Source organism: Carettochelys insculpta, chromosome 26 (assembly GCF_033958435.1).
Source record: "Carettochelys insculpta isolate YL-2023 chromosome 26, ASM3395843v1, whole genome shotgun sequence".
Classification (NCBI taxonomy): Eukaryota; Metazoa; Chordata; order Testudines; family Carettochelyidae; genus Carettochelys; species Carettochelys insculpta.
The window spans coordinates 627,844-645,467 of NC_134162.1; positions in this window are offsets into that span (position 1 = coordinate 627,844).

Below are 17,624 nucleotides of genomic sequence, written 5' to 3' on the forward strand. Positions count from 1 at the left end.
GTGGGGCCAGGGCTCCCACCAGGAGGAGCGTGAGCCTAGAGTGTGGGACCCCTACTGTTGAGTCACCCATTGTTTCCCTGCCTGCCATAGCATCCCTGAGGCTGAAGTATCAAGTACAGTATCGGTCCATCAGAGAAGATGAAGACTTCCATGACACATGGCAGCATTTAGGACTGCAGGCACAGCGGCTGAAGAATCAGTAAGAGCAGTACAGAACAGGGAGGAGAACTGGAAGAATGTAACCTCCAGGAGAAGAAAGCCAGTTCAGGCATCCCTGTTTCTGGTGGAGATAGGTAGTAGTTTTCAGGGTTTCTGCATGGATGCTACGGTGGAGAATGCTTGGCAGAGACCTCTCAGGGAAGGGATCAGAAAAGACTCCACTGACTGAAAGGCCTGGGATGCGTAGTCTGAGGGTTGGGAGTTCTACAACCACCACCCTAAGACAAGAAAATGGGTGATGGGACACTCTCCTAAGAGGGTCGGAATTATCCATCTGCTGTCCAGACCTGGAATCTCAGGACGTTTGCTGCTTACCAGGAATAGAATTCAGGATATGACAGAGATACTTCCAGAAGTCAAACCTGTGGATTATTACCCCTTCCTGCTTCTCCATGCAGGAACCAATGACATAGCCAAGAAAGACTTTGAGCAGATCACTGCAGATTATGTAACTAGGAAGAAAGATCCATGCATCTGGAGCTCAAGTGGTCTCGTCCATCCTCTCTCTTGAAGGAAGGGGTCTAGGTAGGGATCGTCTAATTGTGGAAGTAAATGTGTGGCTGCGCAGGTAGTGTTGGAGAGAGGGATTTGGTTTCTTTGACCATGGGATTCTCTTTCGAGAACCAGGATTGCTAGGAAGTGATGGGATCCACCTAACAAAGAGAGGAAAGAGCATCTTTGCAGGCAGGTTTGCAAATCTAGTGAGGGGGGCTTTAAACTAGGTTAGCTGGGGACGATCACACAAGCCCTGAGGTAAGTGGAGAAGGAGGAAGGAATGACAAAGGAGGACCCCTGGTTCAAAAGGAGAAAGCAGGTCAATCTAAGGTGTTTGTACACAAATGCAAGCCTGGGAAACAAACAGGAAGAATTAGAGGCCCTGGCACAATCAAAGACATATAAGGTGATTGGAATAACGGAGACTTCATGGGATGACTCACATAACTGGAGCACTGTCATGGAAGGGCATAAACTATTTAGGAAGGACAGGCAGGGGAGAAAAGGAGGCAGGGTGGTGCTGTATGTGAGGGAGCAGTATGATTGCTCAGAGCTCCAGTATATGGAGGGAGGAAAGCCAGTTGAGAGTCTTTGGGTTAAGCTTAGTGGCAGAAGCAACAGAGGTGATGTTGTGGTTGGTGTCTGCTACAGACCACCAGGTCAGGTAAATTAGGTAGAGGAGGATTTCTTCCAACAAATAAGAGAAGCTTCCAGATCACAGGCCCTGGTTCTCATGGGAGACTTTAATCACACAGACATTTGTTGGGAGAGCAATACAGCAGCACACAGACAATCCAGGAAGCTTTTGGAGAATGTTGGGGATAACTTCCTGGTACAAGTGCTGAAGGATCTGACCAGGGGCCATGCACAGCTTGACCTGCTGCTCACAAACTGGGAAGAACTAGTAGGAGAAATAGAAGTGGGTGGCAACCTGGGCTGCAGCGACCATGAGATGGTGGAGTTCAGGATTCTGACAAAGGAAAGAAAGGTGAGCAGTAAAGCACAGACCCTTGATTTCAGAAGAACAGACTTCAACTTTCTGAGAGAACTGATGGGCAGGATCCGCAGGGAAGCTAATACGAAGGGGAAAGCAGTTCAGGAGAACTGGCAGTATTTTGAAGAGCTCTTATGGAAGGCACAGGAACAAACCATCCCGATGTGCAGTAAGAAAAGTGAATATGGTAGACAGCCAGCCTGGCTTACCCGGGAAATCCTTGGCGAGCTTAAACTCAAAAAGGCTGCATATAAGCAGTGGAAACTTGGACAGATAACAAATGAGGAGTATAAATGTATGGCTGGAGAATGCCAGGGGTTAAACAGGAAAGCAAAAGTTCAATTGGAATTGCAGCTAGCAAGGAAAGTGAACAGCAACAAGAAGAGTTTCTACAGCATGTTAATAAGAGGGTTATCAGGGTGAGCGTGGGGCCGTTACTGGATGAGGGAGGTAACCTGGTGACAGATGATGTGGGAAAGACTGAAGTACTCAATGCTTTTTTTTACCACTGTCTTCATGGAAAAGGTCAGCTCCCAGAGTACAGCACTAGGCAATGCAGTTTGGGAAGGAAGTGGGCAACCCTCAGTGGGGAAAGAATGGGTTAAGGGCTGCTTAGAAAAGCTAGACATACACAAATCCATCGGTCTGGATTTAATGCCTCCAAGGGTATTGAAGGAGTTGGCAAAAGTCATTGCAGAGCCTTTGGGAGCTCGTGGAGATCAGGAGAATTCCTGGATAATTGGAAAAGGCAAATGCAGTGTCCATGTTTGAAAAAGGAAAGGACTATTCAGGGATCTATAGACTGGACAGCCTTGCCTCAGTCCCAGGAAAAATCATGGAGGGGACTCTCAAGAATTCCATTTGGAATCACTTGGAAGAGGGGAAAGTGATCAAGAATAGTCAACATGGGCAAGTCATAGAATTGTGGGGCTAAAAGGGACCTAACGAGGTCATCTAATTTAGCCCCCGCCTAAAGCAGGATAAACCCCAACTAAATCATCCCAGTCAGGACCTTCTCAAACTGGGACTTAAAAACCTCTCGGGATAGAGATTCCACCACCTCTCTAGGTAACGCATTCCAGTGCTTCACCACTTCCTGGGGAAAGAGTTTCTCCTAATATCCAACCTACTCCTCCCCCTCTGTAACGTCAGCCCATTGCTCCTTGTTCTGCCACCTGTCACCACTGAGAACAGCCTCTCGCCATCCTCTTTAGAGCCCCCCTTCAGGAAGTTGAAGGCTGCTATCAAATTGCCCCTCACTCTTCTCTTCTGCAAACTAAATAAGCCCAAATCTCTCAGCCTCTTCTCATAGGTCATGTGCTCCAGCCCCTTAATTATTTTTGTTGCCCTCCGCTGAACCTGCTCCAGCACATCCACATCCTTTCTATACCAGGGGGCCCAGAACTGAATGTAATACTCCAGATGTGGCCTCACCAATGCCAAGTAGAGGGGAATAATAACTTTAGTTGGGGGTGATCCTGCTTTAGGCAGGCAGCTAGACTAGATGACCTCGTAATTTCCCTTCAAACCCTATGATTCTATGAATTTTCTTTCTGACCAGTGGGGCTAACAGACTTCAGGAGTGCACCTGAGGAGTGATCGCATCTGGCCATGAGTTCTCAGAGTTCTCAAGGTCACAAAAGATCCCCAGCATGGAGCCATCAGGAGATCCGGATCTCATTTGTGGGGAAGGGGGTTCTGTGCTGAATAAACTGCTAACCAGCAAAAGAAATGCAAACATTTATGGGAAGATCTCCCAGGGCGTGATGGAAACGTCACAGCAGGGACGCTCAGCAATGCTGGCGGAAAATCAAGGAGCTCAGGTAGCCATTATGAGAAGGTGAGAGATGTCAATGGACAGTCTGGGTCATCTCTGAAAACATGCCGCTTTAATGAGCAGCTTGGTACGATTCTGGGGAGGGACCCAATGACAGTCTCCAAAAGCTGTCTGGACTTCTCAGAGAAGACTGCTTGGCTGTTCTGTAAGCAAGGATGAGCAGATGCAAGCCAATGAAGGGGAGGAAGATACTGAGCAAGCCAATCAGCAGGTGGCTGAGTAAACTTATCCTGCCAGCCGCCAGGAACTCTTGATTAGTCTGGAGGCAGACCCCTCATTGCAGGATGCTCTGGAGGCAAGCAATGCTGGAGAGGGCTCTTCTGGTGAGCATATTTTTTAAACTGCTACAAGTGGGTTGTGGCTGGGTTTGGGTAGAGGGTTACTTCTGGTGAGCATATTTGTTAAACTGCTACAAGCGGGTTGTGAGTGGGGTGAGGTGGATCTGTGCATCTGCAATCCAAGGTACTAGAAAAGCTTGTTAATATTTTTTGGGATGGAGCATTTGCCCTTTATGGCGATCTCCCTAAAGGTCTCAGCTAGGTACTCTTTTGTTTTCTCATTAGGTTTTTGGGGAGGCCTGATTTATTCCAGCTTCCACAATAGCACACCTTGCCATGCCATGCCACCAGTAAGTAATCTGGAATCATGGCACCACACTGCATTGCAAATTTCCCAGCCCTGTTCCCACAGAATATGAGCATATTTTCTTTTGCACTCTCTGTTATTCTTGGGAAGCTGATGTCTCTTTTTGCAACCTGGAAGAAGCATGGAAGTTTCATGAAAATTTGTCCCTTTCACATTATCACACTGCCCCCTGGCCATTTAAATTTACCAAGACTTCCCTACTGCACCACATGGCTGATGGGCTCTCCATCCCCCTGCGTCCTCCACACAGCTGGCAGGCTCTCCAGGTCCCTCCCCTCCATCATGTGGCTGCAGAGGAATTAGGAGGAGATGCTGGGAATTTTGTTTTCTGTGCTTTACAGTCCACGGGACTCCCCCCACCAGCCCACCACACAGCTGGCGGGTTCACCCTCTCCCCCCTACCATGTGACTGCGTGAGCCCTGCTTTCTGGACACTGGCATGCCCAGAGCAGGCTTTCAGTGCTTTAAATGGCTTTTTCCCTGAATAGGATTGAGGAGGAGACATGAGGAAGTTGTTTTCTGAGCTTTACATTTGACAGGGGTACCCCTACCCCACCTACCTCGCAGCTCGCGGACTCGATCCCTCCCTCCTGCCACTTGGCTGCTGGGCTCTGCAGACCATGCTTCCAAACGCTGGCAAGTCCAGCACGAGGTTTCAGTGCGTTACTGGCTGCTGTGCTCTATCCCCCTCTCCCTTACCCACCAGGATCTTAACAGGTCCGCAGTGAAATGGTGTGGAGAAGATGAAGCTTCTGTTCTGCAGCGATTTATTCATTCTCAGCCTTAAGAAGCCAAAAGTGGCCTGATAAAACAAAAGATGCTGCAATTGTTAAACAGACATCCATTCATTATACGGCTCTGTGCATTGTGTCACGTTTAAAAACTGCATCTAAATTTTGACCTTAACTGTCTTCAACAAGCTGTGCAAGTGGGAGTGTAATTGATGTCTGATTTCTAACTGTGGGCAGGTTCACCCTGATGTGCCAGAAGAAAAGGACAAAGCAAGACCTCACCCTGCAACAGCTGCAAGAGGTCCAGAAGGAGCAAGTGCTAGCCACCGCTGATAGAAGGAGGACACGGGCGTAGTGGCAAAGCATGCTCCGGCATAGGATTCAGGACTAGGCAGAGCTCTGGTGGCTGTCAGGGCACAGACCGATATCCTCCGGTCCCTACTGGAATTGCAGAGGGCCCCTCACATGGCCTCCTCGCCGTGTTCCCTGGCCTCCCCTCGTCAGGGGCCCGGAAAGTGGAGGGAGGGGGAGGGCAAGGACAGTCTCACAGTACACCCCCAGGACTTCTCCACACTGCAGAAGGCTTACATTCCCCCATATGTGATGGCAGGACTCAATTTATTCTTCCCACCCCTTAACCCTCAGCCCCTAAATAAAAACAATGCAGGTGAGAAAACCACAATGGTATTTATTGGTTATAATAGGGTGGGGTGGGGTGCAGTTGGAGGTGCTTTCATAAATGTTACGCACACATCATTTGGGAGTGTGGTGGGGGGCTGTCACAAGAGTTAAGTACAGAGATTCATCTGGGTGTCTGCTCATTCATAAAGCTATTTTTCAAAGCATCCATGATGTGCATTGCATCTCTCTCTGCTCTCCTGATTTCCCCTGTATCTGGCTGTTCATAAACAGTGCCCAGGACGTCTGCCTCTGCCCTGCAGACTGGCAAAAAAATTTCCTTCTTGCCTCATAAATGCTATGAAGAATACAGCCACCCCAATCACAGGGGGGATGTTGGCTTTGCTGATGTCCAAATGGGTCAGAAGACACATGAATCTGGCTTTTAAATGGCCAAAGGCACATTTTACCTCTATTCTGAACTTGATTAGCATATAGTTGAAGGGCTCCTTGCTGTGGTCCAGGGTGCCTGTGTATGGCTTCATGAGCCAAGGGAGAAGAGGATAAGCAGGGTCACCCAGTATCATTATGGGCATCTCCATGAATCCAATCTTGATTTTCTGGTTTGTGAAAAAAGAACCACGCTGGAGCTTTTTGTACAGATCTGCAATCTAAAGATGTGTGTGTCTTGCGCCTTTTCCCAACTATCCCATGTAGATGTTGGTGAAATGACCTTTGTGATCCATCAACATCTGCAATACCATGGAGAAGTACCCCCTTGCATTTATGTACTCTGAGGCCAGGTGGTTCAGGGCCAGGATGCGGATGTGCATTCCATCTATTGCCCCATAGCAGTTAGGAAACCCCCTGGCAGCAAAGCCATCCACTATGTCCTGCACGTTCCCAGAGTCACAGTCTTTCACAGCAGTGGGCATTGATTGCTTTGGCAACCTGGATTGCCACAACCCCCACTGTAGATCTGCCCACTCCGAATTGATTTCCCACTGAGTGGTAGCTGTCACGTATTACAAACTTCCACAGAGCAATTGCTACTCCCATGTAAACAGTAGTGGTGTTACAGTGCTGTAGAGTGGAGGACAGCAAATCACAAAGTTCCATGAAAGTGGCCTTGTGCACGCAGAAGTTTTGCAGCTACTGCTGATCATCCCGTATGTAGTGGGGTGGAGTGGCCACCCCACTATCCGGGAGGTAATCAAGGACGATAAAGCCATTGCAGAGGGACTAAATGATTTCTTTGCATCCATCTTCATGGCTGAAGATGTTGGGCAGATTCCCAAACCTGCACCGTTTTTTGTGGGAAATGAAACTGAGGAATTGTCCCAGATTGAAGTGTCAGTGGAGGAGGTTTTGGAAAATAGATAAACTTAATGTTAATGGGTCACCGGGACCGGATGGCATTCATGCAAGGGTTCTGAAAGAATTCAAATGGGAAATTGCAGAACTAGTAACATGAGTTTGCAACCTGTCCTTTAGATCAGCCTCCATACTTAATGACTAGAAGATAGCTAATGTGACACCAATATTTACAATGGGCTCTAGAGGTGACCCTGGCAATTACAGTCTGGTAAGTCTAACATCAGTCCCAGGCAAATTAGTTGAAACAATAATAAGGAATTAAATTGTCAGGCATGTAGAAGAACATAATTTGATGGGCAAAAGTCGACATGGTTTCTGCAGAGGACCAGTCCTGTTCAATTTATTCATAAATGATCTGGAGAAGTGGGTGAGCAGTGATGTGGCAAAGTTTACAGATGACACTAAACTGTTCAAGATAGTCAAGACAAAAGCAGACTGTGAAGAACTTCAAAAAGATTTCATCAGACTGAGTGATTGAGCAACAAAATGGCAAATGAAATTTAATGTGGAAAAGTGTAAGGTAATGCACATTGGAAAAAATAACCCCAGCTGTACTTACAATGTGATGGGGGCTAATTTAGCTATAACTAATTGGGAAAGAGATCTTGGAGTTATCGTGGATAGTTCCTTGAAAACATCCACACAGTGTGCAGAGGCTCTCAAAAAGGCAAATAGGATGTTAGACATTATTAAAAAAGGGATAAAAAATAAGACAAGGAGTATCTTACTGCCCCTGTATAAATCTATGGTACACCCACATCTTGAATACTGTGTACAGATGTGGTCTCCTCACCTAAGAAAAGATATCCTGGCACTGGAAAGGGAACCTTTTCAGAAAAGGGCAACTAAAATGATTAGGGGCTTGGAACAGGTCCCATGTGAGGAGAGGCTAAAAAGATCGGGACTTTTCAGTTTAGAAAAGAGGAGACTGAGGGGGGGACATGATAGAGGTATATAAAATTGTGACAGATGTGGAGAGGGTGAATAAGGAGAAGTTATTGTGCCCATAGGACAAGAACTAGGGGACACCAAATGAAATTAATGGGTAGCAGGTTTAAAACTAAGAAAAGAAAGTTCTTCTTTGCTCAGCGCATAGTTAACCTGTGGAACTCCTTGCCAGAGGAGACTGTGAAGGCTGGGACTGTAACAGAATTTAAGAAAGAGCTCGATAAATTCATGGGGGTTAGGCCCATAAAAGGCTGTTAGCCAAGGGTAGGAACGGTGTCCCAGGCCTCTGATTGTCAGAGGCTGGAGATGAACAGCAGGAGAGAAATCGCTTGATCGTTCACCCCCTCTGGGGCACCTGGCACTGGCCACTGCCGGCAGACAGGCTACTGGGCTGGATGGACCTTTGGTCTGACCCAGTGTGGCCGTTCTTATGCTCTTAAGGGGAAGATCCCTTCCAGCGGCCATTTTGAGTGGATCGGGCCCCTCGCAGCCACCTGACCGGAAGTGCGGGGATGGGGTGAGGTCTAGAAAACCCAGCCTGAGGACTCAGTTGGGGCAGAGCCTCCAGAGGAACCAGAGGGCGGTTCTGGGCTCCCTGCGTGGGAGGCTGAGGACCGACTGAGTGAGGCCAAGGCTGGAGAGGGCTGCCTGGGCCCCTGCCGGTCCTGACAGTGGAAGCTGCCTGATAGAGACGACCAGCCGGACCCAGAGGACCGACGTGAGTACCCACCTCAGCCTGCACTGTGAGCCAGCCTGAGGCTGCAGAACCCCTAGCACCCAGACCCCAGCTGGACCTGGACCCCTGTGAGCCGGCCGGACGCAGGGTATGTGTGCGGGGGAGTGGCCCAGGGCGTAGAAAGGACTGTTAAAGGTCCCAGGGTCAGCGTGTTGCGGGCTGGATTCCCGGCTGGCCCATGCAGCAGACTGTGCTGCCGTGACCAGAGCCCCGGGCCAGGATGTGGTGGAGCAGGTGGGCCCGTGTCCCCCATCACCCAGTGGACAGGTGGCAGGTCTCCTCCCTCTCTGGCCAGCCCGGGAGAAGTGTCTGTGCCCGGTCGGAGCTGCGAACGGGGTGTGCTGTCTGCCCTGAGCTAGGGCCTGGGCTCCTAAGACTGTGTTTGTTTGTTGCCCTGCCTTGATCCAGGGCTCGGGCTCTCTGCAATGTTTGCCACCCTGCCCTGAGCTAGGGCCTGGGCTCCTCTGACTGTTGTGTTTGTTGCCCCACCCTGAGCTAGCGCCCGGGGCCACCTAAGAGTGGGTTGTTTCTAAGCCTGTGGCTTGCCGTCACCCTGACCTAGAGCTAGGCCCTGACAAGAGCTAATTTTCCCCAGCACCTGCCTGAAGTAAGGTGGGCGGCTTTGAACCTACCTGAGGCAAGGTGGGAACCCCTGAACGAGGGACTTGGGGGGTTGTTTGATACTCGTGGCAGTAGGGTGGGACGGCCGCCCACTGACCCAGAAGGGGAGGAACCTTTCCGGGAGCCCAAACTGGCTACACATACCTGCAAAATGATGTGGTTCTACCATTGTGTGCTGGTTTCACAGCTCCAAAATCGGTGCTGCAGAGAACGCAATGCATCCAGTGCAGCCAGCAGCTCTGCATTCCTGATCTCCAGTCCTTCAACATGCTCCAAATCGAGGGCTGCCTCCTTCTCATCCTCCTCATCCTCCCGCTCGCTTTGTCTAATAAGAGGCTGGCCATACCACACGGTGTAATGGCTCTAAGCTGCTCAAGCCCCACCCCTAGCGTGGGTAATGGCGTGTTGGGGGCAGGCTTAGGAAAAGTGGAGCAAAAATTTCTTTGCTATTTGTTTTCAACAGCGGGGTAGTGGGGAGAGGGTAATGCACTCTGATATGATGACGTCAGACTCTTCAAGGGGAGAGGAACCCCAGTTAGGTTGACCTAATCCCCACAGTAAATGCAGCAAGGTCCATGGGGGCGGGGGAGATAAATTAATTACACCTCTGGCCAATCTCTTCCACTGGCGTACTAAGTGTCTGCTCTACAGCCATGGAGCTGCACTGTGCAGCTGTACTCAGGGATGGGCATGGCATTATTACTGATCAGAGTCTTATTGTCTGCGTTGCCTATGAGCTCTGCCGTAACCAGAGACAGACTAGGTGGTGATTTTAGCATTGGAAAGCAGGGTTCTTTCTACTTGCAGGCCTGCCTGTAACCAGTTTCGTGCCCCTGCTCATATGCCTGTCTGTGCTGTCTCCTCAGTTTAAGCAGCAAGATCTTTGGGATGGGGAGTGTCCCTTCCTCTAGCCTTGTCTGTACAAGAAGCGCTTAGCTAGTACAGCGGCACTGGCAGGGCTCTTTAGTGTAATGCCGAAAGGTGTTTTTTTGTTGGGGTGACACCAACCCCTTGAATAACAATAGGGGTTTGTGTACATTTCTGTGGCAGTTCTGGCACTGCAGTTGTGTCACTATAGCTGTGAGGGGTAGATTGGTGATTGGTAATCCAGGCTAGCAAGTGGGCCACAAGCGGCCCTCCATCATCTCAATGGGCTGCAAGACTGTCAGAACCAGGACAGCCTCCCGGATGGTTTTGATAGCTGCACTTGCGTGCCTGAAATTTGCATGCTGCGCGGACTGAACCCGAGCAGAGCCTTGATTGGATGAGCGGCGCGCATAGCTCTCACCAGCGGTGGTGTGTGCAATCAGCTCACGCCTCCCTTCATGTGCCCCGGCTTTATGTGTGCACCACTTGAGTAATACCAGTAAGAAAAAACCTACATGGAAGGAAACCAGGTGAATCCAGCAGCAGTAACCACAATGTCTTGTGGGCCACACACAGAACCTGATGGGTCACACAGGGCCCTTGGGTCACAGGTTGTTCAGCACTGGTGCATGAATTCTGGTATCCATTTTCCATTGATGTACCTGTTTGAGCAGAGATGGCTAAGGTGACAGAAGAGCTTTTCTGGTCTGCAGTGGGGCTTGGGTTGAGCTGACTACTCACACAGGGACAAACTGTCACAGCCTTGAGTGATACAATAAGGTGGATCTAATTTTTAGGGGCAGGCCTGATGCAGCTATATTGACAGAGGCATACTGGTGTTGGGATGGCCATGTTCACAACAGGGTTTTGCTGGCATAGCTGTTGGCTACAGAGCTGTGTGTGGTGTTGGTTTTTGTCCATATCTTTAACTGACAAAGCTCTGCCACCAAAACTGTGTAGTGATGTGCTGGTGTGTTTGGCACCAAACGCAGGTGCTGCTGGAATACTGCTACTAATAAAACAGTAACTACGGATTGGGCCACAAGCTGTCATTATGACACACAATCTTGTATTGGGCAGGAAAGCTGCAATCTGACTGAAATGGGAAATCTTGGGGTTCTGCAGCACCAAGGATGTCGAGGCATTTGCCACTGCTGTAACCTGTCTCAGCAACTATTCAGCATGTAGGTGGAAGGGATAATGAGGGACAGGTTTGCTGGTACTAACTAGGGCAATGGCAGGCAAGATATGGCCCGTGGTCTGCATATGGCCTGTTTAACACTTCCAGCCAGTCCCTGTACTACTTCTATCCCACTGCCTGGGTGGCGGCAGGGGCTGGAGCCGTGGGTTTATTAAATAGCCGCAGGAAGTGGTCAGATAGTGCAGTAGCAGTGGGGACCAGGAGCCCTTTAGGTAGCAGCAATTGAAAGTGCTCCAGGCTCACATCTCCCAGCCCCTGCCTGGCCACTGCCTGGGGTTCCCACAGCTACTTCAAAAGCCCGCGACTCCCAGCCCTGCCGTGGCCAGGTTTGCTCCACACGCAGGCAAAGAATCTGTGGAAACATGGCTTCTAAAGGGAGTTGTTCTGTCCTAGGGACGGAGCCCCAGTGTAAATTCTGCAGGTGCCCTGATGGCTACAGTGTTTTTTCCACAGGTCTCTGGAGAGGCCATGGGGTGAGGACGCACCATCTCCTCAGGGTGTGACAAGGAAAAGGAGGGGAACACATAGGAGTGGCTGAGGGTACTTCCAGTGCCACTTCCTCCAATAGATGGTGATGTAATTTCATTAATAAGAGAAGTGCGGCCGACAGCTTACCCTGCCGCCCCCAGCACAAGTTACTGCCCAGCCATGAGCTCGAGTGCGCAAGTCAAGCGCATGTTCATCAGCGAGACACAGACATGGTGTCTGAGCAGCTCCCGGTCTATAACAGTCTGTGGTGTAAGGTGAGGAATTTAATTTAGAACGGCTAAGGCTGCGATGGGACCCGTAACAAAAACAGGCTCTGGCCCGTGTCATTGCATGCCAGTATCTGTTGCCTGGACAACCCTTATTCCTACCAATAAAGAGATGAAACATTAATATCTAAACCAAACCAAGGGCAGGTTATTTAAAGAAATAATTTACAGTGTGACGAGAGAAACCAGTAAACTAGCATAAAACACTCTAATGATACCACTCAGTCCCCAAACCAATACCAACAGGTGTCATGCGTCCATTCATTACCCTTCTTCGCAGTTCCTGTTGGTTGCCCAGGACCTTGTACCATTGGACTGGTGTCAAGTCCACCAGGAGGAGCGCTGGGGCGGTCCCTCGACGGTGAGTGGATGAAACACTGATCACGGCTGATGGATGGTACGAGTGGTGGCGTGTCCCGCGGTGACGAGTGGTGGATGTTGCTGGGAGTCCTGTGATGTCTGATGCCTGCGCCACTCTGCCACTCGGATGGGCAGCACCCACAGAAGCTCAGTGCTGACCTCATATTGTCCTTATGGCAGGAAAAACGTATGTAATCGAACCCCTGCAGGGAAACCCCTTGGGAGGCTCTGAGGTAAATCAGAAAGGGCGGGAAGAATCTGCTGCACCAGAATGACTCAGAGAGATTCTACCCTCCTTTTCGGGACGCCATGTAAAATGGGGCTCTGTGTGGGACACATGACCGTCCTCCATTCTGAGGCATGAACAGTTGTGGGCGTTTTGGGTTTCACTCCCAACAGTGGGTTGGCTTCAAACCTCCTTTAAGCTGATGAGGGCAACCAGGCTGGCCAACAGGCAACTGCCACGGGGCCTGGTCTTAGAAAGGGCCCAGGGCTCCCAGCCCCCATCGCTGCTACTGCAGAGCCCTGGGCCCTTTAACTCACTGCTGGAGCCCCACACAGTACCGAAGAGCTGGCTGGGGGGGACTAGTCCCCAACCCTGCCCCTTGCGGCTAAAGCCCTGCCGCTTCCTGGAGCGCAACGCCACCCCGACTGTAACAGGCACATTTCTGTCAGGTTAAATGTACAAAGCCCTGTCTGGCTTCATGGGTACGGCTCCACTGCAGTTAAACACCTGCGACAGCCCCCAGGAGCTGGCTCAGGCTCAGATTATGGGGCTGTTTAACAGCAGTGTAAATTATATATTAGGTGAGCTTTCGTGGGACAGACCCACTTCTTCAGACCATAGCCAGACCAGGACAGGCTCAATATTTAAGTGCCTGGACCTCTCCACGTCGGTGAGCCGGCAGACAGGCGGAGTGTGTTTAATTGCATGGGGTAGCAGAGGTGGCAGCTCTGGGCACCACCAAAAATGACAGAGAGTGACTCCCAACCCAAGCCCTACCTTTCATGGGTGGACTCCGGCTCTGGGGTGGAGCTGGAGATGCATGGTTTGGAGTGTGGAAAGGGCTTGGAGTTGTGGGGTGGGATGTGGGGGTTAGTGCCATGTGCCTCCTCCCTTGACAGATGCAGCAGTCAGCCTGCTGTGGGGGTAGGGAGGGGGCTGTTCCCTATAGCGCTCCAAGCCAAGCTCTTTGCTGCAGGCTACAGGAAGGGCAGGTAGCTGGCAGGGATGCTCGGGATGTTCACAGAGGCCAGGGGAAAGACCTGGCCGGACCCTAGTGTAGCTGGGTGGGACATGACTGGGTGTTTAAGTCAGTTATGAAAGCCATGTATGTTACCAATGTATGTAATTGGCACCGACCCTTGTGCCAGCTGGGCCAAGTGAGGAGTCTAATGAAAGCTGGTGATGCCCTGAATCTATCAGTGTTACTTGTATGTCTGTGCCATGTTTGTAGGTGAAGTTACAGATTCTGGCTCTACAGCTGCATTAGAAATGTTTAGTGATGAGTTTCACAGGGGGAGGCATGATCGCCAGCCCAGCCAGGAAGAGGGGCTAAGACAAAGGAATAGATTCCCAGATGTTCAATACACATCTCAGGAATGTGGGACTTTCCTTCTGCATTGCAACAAATAGCAACATGCCACAGTAACCCACCTGGTCAGGTGGTAAGCCAAGACATATGGGAGAAGAAAGGAATTTTCCCTCTGCATAGAAAAACTATAAGATGGGCCCTAGCAGCGACCGTCCTGATTCCTTCAGTCCTCATGAGTTAAGCCTGTCTGGATTGGGGGCCCATCCCCCAAAAGGGTGCTTGCAAAGACTTTCAAGAAATCAGGATGTAACATGGCTGGTCTGCATCATCATCAGTAATTGATGTATGCAAGGTATCACTTTAACAATATCTCTCTCAGCCTGTTCTTTCTTTCTTTGTTAATAAACCTTTAGATTTTAGATGCTAAAGAATTGGCATTCAGCATGCTGTTTGGGTAAGATCCAAGTATATATTGACCTGGGACTGTGGCTGGACCATTTGGGTCCCAGGAGAATCTGTGTGGTGTTGGTGAAATAGGTGTTAAGAACCTTTCACCTGAGTAGGGGGCTGTTGGACTGGGCATTTTGAAGTAGCTGGGAAGTCTGTGGGTTTGTCTGTGTGGCTTCTGGCCAGCCAGTGGGGCTGGCAGAGGTACTTTTGTGGCTGGTTGGATTTGCCTTATTGAGAAGGAAATCCCGCCTGGGCTATAAGTGGCCCTGTTTTAAGCTAAGATACCCTGGATTCGTTTTCTTAGCTGTGCCCAGAAACCCCACCATATAATACTGGGCTCCCAGGACCTCAAGCTGTTTGAAGCCCCAGCACCCTGGGCCCATACAACTTGCTGCCTGTGCTGTGTAGATGTTCACTCGCTCAGGAATTCTATGAAGCAGTTTGGGAGGTTTGGGCTTTGAGTGACTAACAGTAAGAGCGTGCAGGAGATGGACGCAGCCTGGACAAGTGCAATGTGGGATCCTGCCCTTCAGAGGAACCCAGAATGGCAGCTTGTGGTATGAAGAATGTCACTTTGCCATTATAACAATCTTGGTAATTGTTACAAATAAAACAGCCCTCGAGTCATTGTGATTGAATGTACATGGTGTCAGACTTTTTGTTCCTTCCATACTCCCAAACATGAGGCCTTTATTATGCACAGCTGGTGGAGTGTCACTTCTCTTGTTAGGCTCAATGAAACTGACAAACAGTTGATTACAATGAATTATATAGGGTGCCAATGGGCAGAGGGAAGCAAAGGAGCTGGGCGTTCCTGAAGACTCCTGGACAAATGCTAGTGCCAAGATATAATGAGCACAAATAAGCCAATCATCTAAAAGATTACATAAGTTTTCTCTTGTAGAAGATAAGCTAAATTCCAGGTCCTAGTCTTTAGGAATGGCTGGGGCACCTTCTGGTAGGTGTTTTCTGCGGGTACATTCCTATATGGCTTTGAGACATGAAGGGACAAATAAACAATACAGTAGACCCCTGAGTTATGCGAGGGCTGCGTTCCTGGGCAACCTCAGGACTCAAATTTCATGCAAGTCATGGGGAGCTGGGAAACAGAACAGCACTGGTCAGTTTCCTGGCTCCCACCATGGTCGGGAGCTGGGGAGAAGCTGCAATGGCATGGCCGTCTGCCTGCCTGGCTTCCCCCAGCTGAGTGGGTGGGCAGACAGCCATGGTAGAGTGGCTTCTCCACAGCATCCCCCAGCTGGAGGAGCCAGGGGCTGGAGCAGGGAGCTGGCAGAGGAACTTTGCTACCACCAGCCCCTGGGAACCCCAGGACTTCGACTCCCATTAACACAAGTTAAAAGCAAGTTGAAATTGCATATATTGTGGGTTTGCTATACATATATTGGCACAATTATAATTATATGGGCTCAGATTGGCACCTGTGAAGGGTAGACATCATCACTCATGCTGACATGTAACGGAGAGGGAGCCGTACTAGTCTATATACTATCAAAACAAAAAAGCAGTCAAGTAGCACTTTAAAGATTAACAAAAGAATTTATGAGGTGAGCTTTCGTGGGGCAGACCCACTTCTTCAGACCTAAACAAAAAGCAGTAAAGTAGCACTTTAAAGACTAGCAAAATAGTTTATTAGGTGAGCTTTCGTGGGACAGCCTCACTTCTTCAGACCCACTTCTTCTTTTTGTTTTGATAGTGTATAGACTAGCACGGCTTCCTCTCTGTTACTATTCTTCAGACCTGTTAGTCTTTAAAGTGCTTCTTGACTGCTTTTTTGTTTTCATGCTGACACGTTAGACCTTTTCTTGAACTGGGCTAAGGAAGATTCGTTATCTCTTTTTCAACTAAAAAGCAAAATTTTAGGCACCTCTCCAATGAATTATGATGCTATAATTCAAGATTACTTCTTTCACACCCAAGGATTATACTGACTAACTTCAACGAGCCGTTGTGGAAATGGACCATGCCTGGCTCACTTAGAATGAAATGCTTGGGGCCCTGTTTTTGTAATTTTATGTTAAAGATTTTGAACAAAAACTGGGCCAGAATCCAGTATAATACAGTATCAGGATCTTAGCTCTTCAGCTATGGAATCTGAAATGTGGTACAAAGATGGTCTCTTTACTACCCATGTGCATTTATGAGGTTCAAAAAGATTTTGCTAATTTCTTCCAAACTAAGTTCCTCTTCAGGCAGAAACTCCCACTAGAAAGTTTTGACCAAAATGTGTGACTTTTTTCACGGCATGCGAAGGAGCTACAGTGGTGCATTCAAATCAGACCAAAACTACTTCTTTAAGGGCTCCATGGGAAGCACAGGAATTTCCGTCTTTCACTGGTAGGAGCAACTCTGAAAAGAAAATGGCTGCTGCTCCAGAAACAAAGGCAGCTTCATAGTGACAGCCACCACCTAATGGAAATGGTTTTGCAAACTTACCTAGAGTGGGCACAATAGAATCCACATAGTAACAGAGAGGAAGCCGTGCTAGCCTATACGCTATCAAAACAAAAAGCAGTCAGGTAGCACTTTACAGACTAGCAAAATAATTTATTAGGTGAGCTTTTGTGGGACAGATCCACTTCTTCAGACCATAGCCAGACCAGAACAAACTCAATATTTAAGACACAGAGAACCAAAAACAGTAAGCAAGGAGGACAGATCAGAAAAAGATAATCAAGGTAATCATAGTGATGCAAATACTGACAACTAAGTTTCTTCAGTGAGCGCATACTTGTCTTTCAGACAGCTAGCTAGCTCTGGTATGGCAGAAATGAATTCAGGACAGCTTGATGGCTAGAATGGACCAGAGTCTTTTTGCAGTCGCAACTAAGGGAGGAAGGGCCTTTTGATTACCCAGCCTGAATTATAAGCCCACCCACATTTAAGCATCAGTCAATAGCTTGTCTAAGAAGTCTCCCTTGTTTGGGCTGGCCTATGGGCTGCCAGGGGTTGCTGGCTAGAGGGATTTTTTTCTAGTGTGAGAAGTGAGAGAGTGGAAATTACACTGTTGCATGTGAGATGCTAGGTCTGGTTTGCAGTTTTCATGGTCTACCAAAAGAACAAATACTAGTGTAAATGCTTTTTGCAGCCATCAATTTACAGAGAAAATCCTTAGCACTAATTTGCCGAGGAAGTCCAGTTGCCCTGGCATTTAAGTTCTTTGTTGAAGTAGTAAATAAACTTCTGCTCAAATGATTCCTGTTTATCTTACATACCC